Source organism: Saccostrea cucullata, unplaced genomic scaffold, assembly GCF_032062105.1.
Source record: "Saccostrea cucullata isolate Sc308-1 unplaced genomic scaffold, CSIRO_AGI_Scuc_v1 ctg197, whole genome shotgun sequence".
Lineage (NCBI taxonomy): Eukaryota > Metazoa > Mollusca > Bivalvia > Ostreida > Ostreidae > Saccostrea > Saccostrea cuccullata.
Window position 1 is genome coordinate 648352 of NW_026938805.1, and position 12528 is coordinate 660879.

The 12528-nt window shown below is 33.4% G+C and overlaps 1 long non-coding RNA gene across 2 annotated transcripts; it reads right to left on the minus strand.

Moving 5' to 3' along the window:
• Positions 1 to 8062: 8062 nt before the first annotated feature.
• On the minus strand, positions 8063 to 9300 carry LOC134251364 (uncharacterized). Of its 2 annotated transcripts, none has more exons than XR_009988726.1 (3): positions 9243 to 9300; positions 8532 to 8865; positions 8063 to 8239 (listed from the first exon to the last, which is right to left on the minus strand). It is a non-coding gene; the product is annotated as an uncharacterized LOC134251364 (long non-coding RNA). The 2 variants fall into 2 exon arrangements; XR_009988725.1 differs by having other exon boundaries at positions 8532 to 8881; positions 9243 to 9290.
• Between the last annotated feature and the right edge of the window lie 3228 nt (positions 9301 to 12528).

Consider the following 12528-nt stretch of genomic DNA (forward strand, 5'->3'; position numbering starts at 1 on the left):
GTAAAACTCGGTTATAGTGAAGTCCTGGGGACCTGTGAATTTAATTCGCTATATCCGTAATTCGTTATGTTCGTATAACAAATTTGTATAACCATATATAGCGAATTCGCAATATGCATGTTTTCCTTCAAGTGTTTCTACCAAATGCTTTAGGGAAGCAAATATTACAAAACATACCTTCGATAACTAAGGTTTTATTATGAATTGAATTTTTATATTCAAATGCTAAAAGAACATAAAGTCAGTTCAATTTATCAAATTTTGAGATCTTTGAAAGTTCGTTATAAAAGATGTAAATTTCATTATATTTAACCTCAACGGGACTCGAAATCAGTTCGCTTTATTCGTAAATTCGTTATATCAGAGTTCGTTATAACCATAAAATTTTATGAAGATTTGTTAAAATTTTTGCTGGGGATCCGGAAAAACATCGCTGTATCCGTGAATTCGCTATATCCGTGTTCGTACTAAACAAGTTTTACTGTATACATGTACTACTTGTAATTTGATAATTTAAAATACACATTTTGAGGAGGTATTTTTTAATAGGACAAGGTTTATTTTCAAACAAAAAATACGTTATTGAAAATAAAATGTTTTCTTGTATTTTCTTACTGGAGTGTCCATAGATTTTCATCTACCAAGGAATCATCATTGTTCCTCAGGAGCCATTGTTCCTGGATTTCATGGGCCACTTAAACCTACCGTACAAGTGGAAATTTCAGTGAGACGCAAATTTAGCGATTTCTCCTTAAAAAGTGGTATTTTATTTTTAGCGAGATGTAGTTTTAGTGATTTTAAAATGCTGAATAAAGAATCTATTGCTAATAAAACGCAATGAATTTTTAGTGGTATTCAATTTTAGAAATCTCAGCCCCCTTGCTAATAATGCCAAAATTTAAATCCTCGCTAAAAATTCTACTTATACAGTATAAATTCATATCCCCACAGAAATAAATTCATTGGAAAAAATTGATTCACGGTGAGAAATATTCTAGAACACAAAAACTCGTAAATTTCTGACTTGTCAATAAAATGAACAAGAGGCCCATGGGCCACATCGCTCACCTGAGCACTATGGCTGGGAAAAAGTAGAAATTGGATTATTACTGAATAGTTTATATCCAAAAGTAGTCCCATGACCAATCATGGCTTTGGTATTCTTGATAAGGCCATTCCAAGTTTTTTCTATGTTTAGCGTCCGCGTGCGCCTTGGTTTTTGAATCCCATGTCAGAAACAAGAGGCTCATGGGCCACATCGCTCACCTGAGCACTGTGGCTAGGAAAAAGTAGAAATTGGTTTATTATTGAAAAGTTTAAATCCAAAAGTAGTCCCATGACCAATCACGGCTTTGCTGTTCTTGAGAAGATATTTTTAAAAATTTTCCTGTATATTTCTATGCAAAAAATTTGGTTGGCCAATGTGGCCCCACCCTACCCCCCGGGGTCATGATTTGAACAATCTTGAATCTACACTACCTGAGGATGCTTCCATATAAATATGATCAACTATGGCTTTGCAATTTTTGAGAAGAAGATTTTAAAAAAAATTCCTATATATTTCTATGTAAAACTTTGGCTGGCCATTTTTGCCCGGCCCCTACCCCCGGGGGTCATGATTTGAACAAACTTGAATATACACTACCTGAGGATGCTTCCATATAAATATGGTCAATTATGGCTTTACTATTCTTGAGAAGATTTTTAAAGAATTTTCCTCTATATTTCTATGTAGAAACTTAGTCGGCCATTGTGGCCCCGCCCTACCCCCGGGGTCATGATTTGAACAAACTTGAATCTACACTACCTGAGGATGCTATAGTGGTTCTTGAGAAGAAGATTTTTAAAGAATTTTCCTATATCTTTCTTTGTAAAACTTTGGTCAGCCATTGTGGCCCCGCCCTACCCCAGGGGTCACGATTTGAACAAACTTGAATCTACACTACCTGAGGATGCTTCCATATAAGTTTCAGCTTTTCTGGCACAGTGGTTCTTGAGAAGAATATTTTTAAAGATTTTTTCTAAATATTTCTATGTAAAACTTGGATTCCCTATTGTGGCCCCGCCCTACCCCCGAGGGTCATGATTTGAACAAACTTGAATCTACACTACCTGAGGATGCTTCCTTATAAGTTTCAGCTTTTCTGGCATAGTGGTTCTTGAGAAGAAGATTTTTAAAGAATTTTCCTATACATGTATATTTCTATGTAAAATTTTGGTCAGCCATTGTCTCCCCACCCTACCCCCGGGGGTCATGATTTGAACAAATTTGAATCTACACTACCTGAGGATGCTTCCATATAAGTTTCAGCTTTCCTGGCACAGTGGTTCTTGAGAAGAAGATTTTTCAAACATGCCAACAAATTTTTATTAATTCCCAATTATCTCCCCTTGAATGAGGGCATGGCCCTTCATTTGAAAAAAAGTGAATCCACTTCACCCAAGGATGCTTTGTGGCAAGTGTGGTTGAAATTGGCCCAGCGGTTCTTGAGAAGAAGTCGAAAATGTGAAAAGTTTACAGACGGACAGACAGACGAACTACAGACAAAGTGTGATCAGAAAAGCTCACTTGAGCCTTCGGCTCAACTAGAGGTATTGTGAGCAATGAGCTAAGTGATACCCCCCCCCCCATATGAAAATAATGGAATTGTCCATATTTTGTTGTGGGAGACCAAAATATGTGTCGGATCAAAAAGTAAAATAGGAGGTGCACAATGGCAATATGTAATAAAGACTGTGAAAGTTTCATCAAATTTAATTCAGTGGTATGAGAGGAGTTGCGGATAATAGATGGGTACCCTGAAGCGTAACAGACAGACGGACGGACATACCGATTACTATGTACCCTCCCACTTTTAAAGGGGTATAATGAGAGCAATTAAGACCCAACTCATATTAAAAAAAATTTGTAATAAAACAGAAAATGATCTTGCTTGCCATCCGTTGTGTGCATTTTATTATACCCCTCGCTTGAAAAGCGGGAGGGTATATAGTAATCGGTATGTCCGTCTGTCCGTTTGTTATGCTTTGGGGTACCCATCTCTTATCCGCAACTCCTCTCATACCACTGAAGGAAATTTAATGAAACAGAAATTGAGATTCCACGGAATTATGACCCCATGGAAAAAAGTAACTCTACAATATCTATACCGGGAAAATCTAAAATTACATGTAGAGATGGACATGGATGTCCACTGTCTTATGTTCATTTACTATAAGCAAAATGAAACAAGAAGTGTTTGTCAAACACTCAGATGCCCCTACCCTGAATTTTTTGGATTATTTTATAGTTTTAATATTTTTTTTAAAAATACACAACAAAAATTCTACTTTTCTTCAGTATTAGGTATAAAGTGTATGGCACTTTCTGAAAGTGCAAGGATGTGTGAATCAAATGAGTCCCAAAATTGGTAGTTAAAAAAATATATTTTATTGGAAATGCTATGCTATAGTAACATGTGAGTTATGAAACATGTATTATGTTCAGAAAATATGAACTCCAAATCTATGTCCCCTTTTTAAAATAACTGTGGAAAAGAATTACAACTAAAACTAGTTTAAATATGAGAATAAGAGTTCTTTTTCAACTTGTAGGCATCAACTCAAAAGTGTTAATTAATTATTCATTCGAAGGATCAACAAATTAAGTTGCATATGAAAATAATGATTTTGTATTCATTTCAGCAAAACACTGCTAGATTATTGAAGATACTATTTGCTAGAAATTGTTTGATAAGATAATTGATGCATTGTACATACCAGATGAACTGATATTTTACAATGATTTTTTAAAAGTTTGATCATTTGAGTGTTCATTAAATTAGCACTCCATAGTACGTACATTCAGTAATGTACATATAAACACCAAAACTTCTCCTCTGCTTTTAAGGGCTTGGAACCTTCTGCTTGAAATAACATGTTAATTCAAGCAGGCAGCATTAAAAGTTTTGTGCCTTTTTTTTTCCATTTTTTTCTTTTTCTCTCACTTTTTATTTTTGTTTTTTTTGTTTTTTTGTTTTTTTGCTTTTTTGTTTTTTATTTCACAATTTTTTTTGCAGTTTTTTTTTTGTGTGTTTTTTTTTTCTTTCTTTTTTTCTTTTTCTTTTCTTTTTTTTTTTTTTTTGTTTTTGTTTTGTTTTAATTTTATTTCTTTTTTTTTTTTTTTTTTTTTTTTTTTTTTTTGCACAAAACTTGCCAATGAGATAAAAATAATTTCAAATTTACAATTCAAAATTCAACATGACAATTCACATTTTCACATCAACAATATACAATTGCATTAAACAATCACAATTTAACAATTTAAATCATTGATATAACATTAACAAATCACAAATTAACATTTACAAATCACTGGCAATTTAACATTTGTCATTGATGCAAATCACTATTTTACGTTTTCAAATGCAATTTTACAATTTTATATTCCTTTCTTTCACGGCATATTTTGTCACATCAGTATATATAGGGCATTCAATTTCACTATAAGCTAATAACGAAAAGGTGACTACCTAGTATATACAAATTATTCTTTCTACAACAGCTGACAGAATTTACACATTCTATGAATACTTATGTCCTATTATACAATCATTACATCAGCTGAAACATATTTAACTTCATCAAAACAATTACAATAATGAACAAAAACGGATTTTCTCATTGGCATAATAATAAAAAAAAAATTAAAGACAAAGCAGCTCTTTTGAGATCCAACTAGTCAATTCCTTTGTACTCCTCAAAGAGACCCGATATTACCAGAAAATGTGCTGTTTTTAAAACCGTGAGGGGCCAAAAAGTGAAGGCCCATAATTTTTAAACTCTTCAGTAATGCCCCTAAAATTAGGAAGTATCGAATTAAAAAATAAAGAAAAACTTACAACTAAAATCCCTTTTATTTTTCAACTATCTTCATCTTAACAATATGAATATATAGCTAATGAAGAACAAAGAGAAAGCTGGGGTCAGTGTGGGACTCATTAAAGACGGAAGTACTCTTCAGATGCATACCAAAATTGGAACATAGACAGCATATGTCAAAACATGGGCAAAGGGAGACCCCATACTAAAAGACTTAAAAATTCAATATTTCAGGTCTGACAACTCCTATAACGGACCATATTTTTCGGACACCCTTTACAAAAATTTATATTTTTAAAAATCTTTGAAAAAAAAATTGTTTTTACTAAAATGGATTTTTACATCAGTGCTTTAAAGATGTGGATTAATCATTAATTAATTCCTGCGTGATTTCAAATTAACAAAGAATCCACACACATGATCTCAAGGATGTATCCTACTAAAAGTTCCTTTGATTCTCTGTAAATGAACAAGGCAAAAGGTAATTTCAGGTTTGAATAAAATAAATTATATAAGAGTCCTATATATCTGAAATTTGCTCACCTAAAATTAAAAATGTTTTTGGCTTCTTTAGTAAAAAGCAGAAATCAAGTGACGTATTAGAAACCAAAACATTTTCAACAGACATTTGCATGTTCTTAAAGAGTTAAAATAAAAGTGATCTTCAAAGGTTATTCTATTTGACAGAAAAGTGCAGAATAATAATAATAAAAAAGACGAAAACAACATTTTTGCTCGAAAAGCTGTTGTTTCTGTTGCATATAAACATTAAAAGAAAAATATATTTAACAATAAAAAAATCATATAATACAATACAAAAGAATAAATTTTTGGAAACATGACAGTTCTATTTGTACATCAGTGTCTACACAAAGAGACATAACTCTCGTGGAGAAAACATATAGAAAATGTACTGTTTTTCAACATTTTTCAGGGGAGGGCTACGGCCCATAATTTTTACTGTATTCTTTATGCTTGTTGTAATACCAAAATTAGTTTGAAGATTGGTGAGAATTTAAAAATGTTATAGAGAAAAAGCCGTTTTCTGTGACCCCTAAAATCCTTTCTATTTTAGGGATTTTTTTTTCATGACCTTACCATGGAGACAATGCTGAGTCAATTCATATGAAATTTCAAGAGAATTGCTTGCCTACCTTTTAAGATAATGGAACAACAGTTTATATGAAATCTCCATAGGCAATTTTAAGCACTCATAAAACCGGAAGTACTCTTTATGTGCATACCAAAATTAAAACGTAGAGAGCATATTAGACTCCAAATAGGACAACAAATAGAGATAACTCTTACATCATTATTTTTGAAAAGACTTTAAAATACAATATTTCAGGTCTCTAAAACTTATAATCAAAAACCACTGTACCATATTTTTTAAATTGTTCAACAACAACATAAAACTGTTTGAAAATTTAGAAAAATAAAAAAGTTACAGGCAAAAGTTTGTATTCAATCTTGGCCCCAGAATCCCTTATTTTATTTTAATTTTTAGATACTTTTAATAAAAATGGTATTCTTAAAATTTCACAAGGAAATTTTCATTACTTTACCTTGACCTGTGATTTCTTAATGTAAAAAATTTTCAAAGACTATGATTTGGAATGAAATAAAATATATGCTCTCATATACCTATCAGTAAGCTATTCACTGTTATTCCTGACTTTTGAAAAAATCAACTTCTGCAATGTTTGAAGGCTTATATAAATGTGGTCAAAAACGCCTATGCAATTTTTTAAATAGAACTTGAATTTCAAAAGTATTTTTCTTGTTGAAAGGAAGAAAGATTTTGGGGTTTTAAGGAATTTTTGTTTTTCTTTTCTACAAACCGGAAGTGACATTGAAAACCAAAACCTTACATTCAGTACACCTTTGCATGATCTTTAAGATGGTTATAAAATAAAATGTATATTTTAAAAGAATCTCCTTAAATCTGTGACAGAAAAGTGTTCAGAAAAAGAATAATAAAAAAGACGAAAACAATAGGTCTTTTCGACAAAAGTCGAAAAGCCCTAATAATGAACCATTTTCTCATTGGCATAATAATAAAAAGATAATTAAAGACAAAGCAGCATCCAACTAGTCCCTTTCAGCTTCTCCTCCCTGAGCCAGCCTGGCAACCGTGGCGGCGAAGGAACTTAAGTTCCAACCAGTAATGCCCCTAAAGCCTACTTACAACTAGCCTTCAACAAAACAATTGAAAATATAGCTAATGAAGAAGAAAGAGAAAGCACTAGAGTCTTTTTGAAAAAAACATGCTGTTTTAAAATGGATTTACAATTCCTTTTGGGATGTAATCATTAATGTTTTCACATATTGGATCCACACATTGTCTCAAGGATGTTCCGCAAAAGTAATGGCCTTGATTCTCTGTAAATTAACAAGTCTTTTTTAAAAGGTAATTTGTTTGCTTTAAAATCTTAAGAAGAGACCTATATTACCTTTTGGGTGTAGGCTAGGAAAAAGCAGAAATCAATACAGTACTTGGAAATATTTTCACAACATTAGTTTTCTTAGCTATTTGGCTTAGTGAAACAACATTTTTCAAGCTTGTCATATTTAATTGCAAATATACACAAGAATTTTTTTGGCTGCAGCTGCAGTAAAATTTTCACTCATATAAAATGCAACATTTTTCAGGGGAGGGCTACAAATGTACACCTATACTTTATTAAGGCTATAGAGCAAATCCTCACCTTTGGCACCACAGTTTAACTTTTTAAGGATAATTCTTTATACTTGTACTCATAGCAGTGGTTACCACTGTACCATATATATTAAAATGTAATGGGGGCAAAAATAGCATCAATTAATTGGTATTCAGTAAAGACCTTGCTTAATGTAAAAAATAAGATGATTTGGAACATGATAATGTCATATAAATATCAGCTATTCACTGTGACTTTGAAAAAGTCAACATCCATCAGGCATAAATTGTCCTCCAGGTGTTTCCACCAAGTCTTGTTGGGAACATCTACATTTTGAAGATCATTGTCCATCAATTTTTCCACCAATTCCTTTTGGGTGTAGCTGGTGTTTTCACATAGTCAAGATTCATAATTTGCCTCCTCAAAATTTATTTCACTTTATTTGCTGTTTTATCTTTCCACCAATGAGCTGGTGTTTTCACATATTGGATTATCATTGTCAATCAAGTTTGCCGCAATATTAATAATGGCCTTGTCTCCTCAAGATTTATTTCACTAAGTCTTTTTAGAAGTATTTGTTGCTTTCCCATCTTTCCACCAATTCCTTTTGGGTGTAGCTGGTGTTTTCACATATTGGAAAATCATTGTTTTCGCATCTTAAAAGAGGTTCATCAAGCTTGTCTATTTCAGTTGTTTCCACAAGGTTCTGTTGGCTGCAGCTGCAGTAAAAGTCAGAAGAAAATAATTGGAGAAAATACATCCCTGAAGTTTTTAAGGAAAATCCTCATTTAACTTTTTAAATAATTGTTATGTTGTCTCAACAGTGGTTACACATATATATTATTAAGCAAAAATTCAATATTGGTGTAAAGAGTTGGTTTATCTAGCTGAACACCATAACAAAATTCAGCTATTGCTGACTTTAAGAAATAAGACCAGCTAAAATTTTAGCCAGCTAGTTAATTTGACTTTGTTAATGAAATGATCGTAGATTTTGATAATGTCACATACCTGATAAATGTCAGATCAGCATCCTTTGGCTATTCATCCTCCAGTTGTTTCTATCAGGTCCTTTTGGGTTCATCTACTGTTTTCACCATGTACTGTTGGGTGCATTTGCTGTTTCCACATCTTGGAAGATCAGCAAGTACTGGCTATGCATCATCAAGTTGTTTCTATCCATGTCCAGTTGGGTGCATCTGCTGTTACACAAGTCTTGTTGAGGACATCTGTGGTTTCCACATCTTGGAAGATTAGCATCCAATGGCCCTGTCTCCTCCAGCTGTTTCCACCATGTCATGCCCTTGTTTACAATCACAAGCTTTCTTGTCTCTGACCAGTAGAGCTAAAAATAAGTCAGGCTAAAAATAAAAAGTCAGCTAGTAAATTTGACATGGTTAATTAAATGATCTTTAATATATAAATATTGCATGCAGTTGAGTGTATATTATACTGAATGTTTTATACAAATACATATGTATTTGTGAACCATGTTCACAAATACCACAGTTCACAGTGAACCGTGCACGCATAAATTCTGTGCAGTCGCTATTTTTGGAAATAGCACCCGTCGTCAAGCAATGTTGACTGTTGCTATCCTTGAGGGCATGGCTTCATTATTCAGCGGGTAATAGTGTTTTTTTAACAGATGTTCCTCCACCAATCAGATTCAACTAATTTACATGAAAGTATAATATTTTTGATTATCTCATACACATATACCTGATCAGTGTCATTATCTCGTTTGATATGTCTTGTTTGGAAGGTCAACATCATCAGGTAAGTCTCCTCCAGTTGTATCTACTGTTTCCACCATGTCCTGTTGGGTCCATTTGCTGTGTCCACCATTGCCAGTAGGGTACATCTACTGTTTCCACCATGTCCTGCTGGGTCCATTTGTTGTCTCCACCATTGCCAGTAGGGTACATTTACTGTTTCCACCATGTCCTGCTGGGTCCATTTGTTGTCTCCACCATTGCCAGTAGGGTACATCTGCTGTTTCCACCAAGTCCAGTGGAGTGCTTTTTCTGTATCCAACAAGTCCTTTTGGATACATCTGCTGTTTCCACCAAGTCAAGTGGAGTGCATCTGTTGTTTCCACCATGTCCAGTTGGATACATCTGCTGTTTCCACCATGTCCAGTGGAGTGCATCTGCTGTTTCCACCAAGCCCAGTGGAGTGTAACTGCTGTTTCCAAAAAGGCCAGTTGGGCGCATCTGCTGTTTCCACCAAGTCAAGTGGAGAGCATCTGCTGTTTCCACCAAGGCCAGTTGGGTGAATGTGCTAAAAATATCAACAGCTTTATTTCACTGCATGCATTTTACACTAAAATACCCTAGCCAGTCCCTTTCAACTAAGATTTCATTTCCTTAATTTCTTAGATTTACATTTTTATTCTGTTCCTAAATTTTTGGTCTTTGATTTGTTTAAAATGAATGCTTAATAAAGGTGACCACTTATAATAAAGTTTTATAAGATATTTCATTGAAAAAAATAAAATGACCACCTAAGAAAGATCTCTGCTGTATGAAGGTGATTACTATGAAGTTTGGCTGTATATAATATTGATTTGAAATGGAACATTATAAATCTATAATCTAACAATAATACTTCATTTCATTTTTCTATATACAGCAAAACTTGTTTAGTACGAACAAGGATATTGCCAATTCACGGTTATAGCGAAATTATCTTGGATCTCAGTGCTTAATAAATTTAACGAATTCCTTATATGGATATAAGGAATTATGGATATAGAGAAGTAATTTTATAGGTCCCGGTGACTTCGTTTTAACCAAGTTTTACTGTATTTTTCAATTATTAACAATTCAACATTTTCTATCTTACCTTATCGATGATGGTTTAGAATTTGGTTTATTTCTCTTCTTCTTTAGTGAATTGTCCACCTATAAAATACTAACAAAATTTTAGAATTATAAGAGCTGAAATAATAGAGACTGAGTAAAACTCATTTGGTACAAACACAGATATTGTGAATTCACAGATAATAGTGAAATTATATTTAATCCCTAGCTATATAAATTTTACTAAAATCATTACATGGATATAACAAATTATGGATATAGCTAAGTTATGTCATAGGTCCCAGTGACTTCGTTATAACCGAGTTTTACTGTAATAAGGCCCTCAATAAGACAGGTGCTTTGGGTGAAACACACTGTTTCCTCCTTATCCAACATGTCTAATGATGATGCTAATGCACAATGCAACAATGAACATTAGACATATTCTTAGGAATAATAAATGCAATAACAAATAAAAATCACAACAATAATAATTAACAAAAATTCATAACTATCATAACAATTAATTAAAAATCTCAACTAAAGCAAATAACTACAACACATAACTATAACAAATAACTTAACTCATAACAACTAATTAAAGCTCATAACAATAACAACTAACTTACACTCATAACAATAACAAATAATAAAAAAATCACAAACAACAGCAAATAATTTAAGCTCTTAACAAGTAAAACTCATGACTGCCTCAATAACAAATAACTTAAACTCATAACAATGTCAACTAATAAAAACATTAAAACATAATGTAACAATTAACAAATAAAACACGAAAATTAACAACTTTTAAAACCCTCACAAACAAAAAACTATAATAACAACTCAATAAACAAATAACAATTATAATAAAAACCTAATGAGCAAATAACAACAAATACTAACAAAGGAAACAAAATATAAACCAAAAAGTAAGAGCTAAAATAACAAAAAAAAACCTAACATCGAAGAAATACAAAAAAACCTCCACTCCAGCGTTGTTGGTATGCTGTTCCAATCCAATATGCCCAGCCTCCTCCTAGTCCTCTAATGATGAAGAACCATCCCCCTCCAAGTGCACCATCTCCAACGATGACATCCAGGCAAAGAGAGAACAGAAAAGATTAGACAAAGAAAAAACAACAGAACAAAAGAACTACTACTACAAAAAATGTGTTGAGAGGGGAAGGGGAGGGAAATGTTAGTACTAATTAGTAAGATTGCAAAAATGATAATGAAACCAACTCACCTCTGCTTTTCCTTAACAACTTAGCAATACCTTCGTTCCAGCGTTGTTGGCATGCTGTTCCAATCCAATATGCCCAGCCTCCTCCAACGATGAAGAGCCAGCAGCCTCCAAGTGCACCATCTCCAACGATGACATCCCGGCAAAGAGAGAACAGAGAAGATTAGACAAAGAAAAAACAACAGAACAAAAAAAACAAAAGGAAAGAACTACTACAAAAAATGTGTTTAGAATGGGGGAGGGGAGAGAAATGTTAGTACAAATTAGTAAGAGTGCAAAAATGATAATGAAACCAACTCACCTCTGCTTTTCCTTAACAACTAAGCAATACCTCTGTTCCAGCGTTGTTGGCATGCTGTTCCAATCCAATATGCCCAGCCTCCTCCGAGTCCTCCAACGATGAAGAGTCAGCAGCCTCCAAGTGCACCATCTCCAACGATGACATCCCGGCAAAGAGAGAACAGAGAAGATTAGACAAAGAAAAAACAACAGAACAAAAAAACAAAAGGAAAGAACTACTACAAAAAATGTGTTGAGAGTGGGGGAGGGGAGAGAAATGTTAGTACTAATTAGTAAGAGTGCAAAAATGATAATGAAACCAACTCACCTCTGCTTTTCCTTAACAACTAAGCAATACCTCTGTTCCAGCGTTGTTGGCATGCTGTTCCAATCCATTATGCCCAGCCTCCTCCAACGATGAAGAGCCAGCAGCCTCCATGTGCACCATTTCCAACGATGACATCCCGGCAAAGAGAGAACAGAGAAGATTAGACAAAGAAAAAACAACAGAACAAAAAACAAAAGGAAAAAACTACTACAAAAAATGTGTTGAGAGGGGAAGGGGAGGGAAATGTTAGTACAAATTAGTAAGAGTGCAAAAATGATAATGAAACCAACTCACCTCTGCTTTTCCATAACAACTAAGCAATACCTCTGTTCCAGCGTTGTTGGCATGCTG